Raw genomic sequence first — 2,260 nt, forward strand, 5'->3', positions numbered from 1 at the left:
ATGAAGACAAACAAGCCATTTTCTTGGAGAAAGAATACCCCTAAGGAAAGAGCAGCAATGCAGAACGAAAGAAGAAAACGAAAGAGAAAGGCTAGAGCGGCGAACAAAGAAGATAAAACAAGAAAAGCTTTGTCAGCACTTGAAGATGAGCGAGCGATGACCCTAGCGAAGAATGAAAGATTGCTCCATGTTGAGAGGAAGTTCTACGCTAAATAACATGCTCTACATCTTAGTGAAAGGTAGGAACGTCATTTGAGGTAACTTTTCGTAGTCCGTTAAATATCATCTAATGTTTACAGTGAAGGGTTAAGACTTTAAACATCTTCCGCTTCCGAAAATATCTCACAAGTATGTATTCATTACAAGGATTTCAATACTAATTGAAGTAGCCAGCAGGTTTAAATACAGTAACCGACTGTAACAACAAGGTACCGCTTGTCCCCTCCTTTTGGAGGAGTCTGTAGTATGCTTCCCCAGAAAACTTTGAAATTTCAAAGCCCTAGGACCCGATTTACCGCGTTCTTGTTTATATTAGATCAGGGGCGGATCTAAAGGGGAGGGTGAAAGGGGTGCGTCAGCAAAATTAAGTAATAAAAAATGCAAAGGCTGCTGAGAACCAATCAGATTTCATAATTGGCAAGAATGGTATTAATTTTTTTCAGACTAGAAAAATGGATAAATCAAACACTTTGGAGAATGAGAAACAGGCACATAGCCTTCAGCACAGCCACAATAAAGATGCCTCAGTTTCTTCAGATCAACCGGTGTCACATGTAAAGAGAAGTCATCTCAGTCATATCAAAGATCCTTGCGGTTCTACGGATCAACCTCTGTTACTGGGATGTGGTGTCTTTGGACGTTGCTATAAAATGTATTACAGAGGGATTTCAGTTGCTGTTAAACAATTTAAAACACACCTGTCATCAGAGTCCAGCGTTATCAAAGAAGCATCACTGATGAAACAATTGGATCACCCATGTTTCCCTACGTTAATGGTATTTGTGTACAAAGCAAACCTTACCAGTTAGTACGTTAGTTTTGCAATGTGGAAGGCAAAGCATACACTCTTTACAGGACTTAACACAGCCGTACCTTGGTTTTTAAAAATCAAGAGAGGTTTGATGTCATTTTGCAACTTCGAGAAGCACTCAAAGTGTTGCACAACTCTGGACTGATTCATCAGGATATAAAAGGTGATAACGTCTCTCTTACGTACAAAAATACACTGTTAGTGCCAGTAATCATTGATTTTGGGAAGTGCATTAGAAAACAAGAAGCCAGTAGAAAAGTTTTGTCCAAACAAGAACAAGAGACATACAAACAGAAGTATACGCACGTTGCCGCTGAAGTTGTTGCAGGAACTCACCCTCCATCTCATAAAAGTGATGTATATGCCCTTGGCCGTCTGTTAAGGCAGATTGCAACCAAGATTGGTTGCAAGCCACTTCTCTCCCTTAGTGAATGCAGCTTAAAGAATGACCCAAATGCTAGGGTTTCTTTGGATCACCTCTTGGTCAGTGTTAAGTCTCTGTCATCATGATTAGGTTCTTGATATTAAATAGAGAGGAGAAGTCGTTATGTCACGTTGCCATGGTAACAAAATTTCTTGATGACAACAAAGTGAAAAGGTCACTTAAAAAGTGAATTCACAGTGTTCCAAAGTTATCAATCTTATTCAATTTCTTTTAAGTTGTAAAATCGTGGTAAAATGATTGTCTGAGGTTGAATCCAAAAGGACCACATCTGACTTTAGAAAAAGAAAAAGAAAATTCTTGTGCTGTGTTTACCAACTTCATAAAGCGGGTACATGAAATTAGGAAGTTTCAAGTCGCAGACTTGCAACGACGGCTAAGAAATGTACAAAAAAACGTGATGCACGTGCAAAGTTGTTGTTTTGCTAATATAAATAGAGGACATTACACGGCCGCGCGGAGATACGAAATTTTTCTTCGAGTGTTGAACGAGAAGAAAAATTTCACATCTCCAAGCGGCCATGCAATGTTGTATTTATCATATAAATACCAATGAAATACCAAACCATTTCACTTTAACAGTTTTTTGGTGTGAAAGGCACGATTTATTATGTAGCCAGAGCAAAGGTCATATTTTAACAAGTGATGATAACAGGTTATTTTCAAATGTGAAGATATCAAGTTTTCGCTCGAAAGCTCACCTGGTATTTCATTGGTGTTTATATAATAGACTGACTTCCTTTTTGCCGTTCTCGTTGCTGTCGCTGTGGTTGTTGCTTAAGCTCCCC

General features: G+C 38.8%; 1 pseudogene; it reads left to right on the forward strand.

Annotated features, from left to right (window-relative positions):
* LOC140945306 (probable serine/threonine-protein kinase gdt2) lies at positions 1-1,540 on the forward strand (annotated as a pseudogene).
* Positions 1,541-2,260: the final 720 nt, after the last annotated feature.

This window comes from Porites lutea, chromosome 1, assembly GCF_958299795.1.
Source record: "Porites lutea chromosome 1, jaPorLute2.1, whole genome shotgun sequence".
NCBI lineage: Eukaryota > Metazoa > Cnidaria > Anthozoa > Scleractinia > Poritidae > Porites > Porites lutea.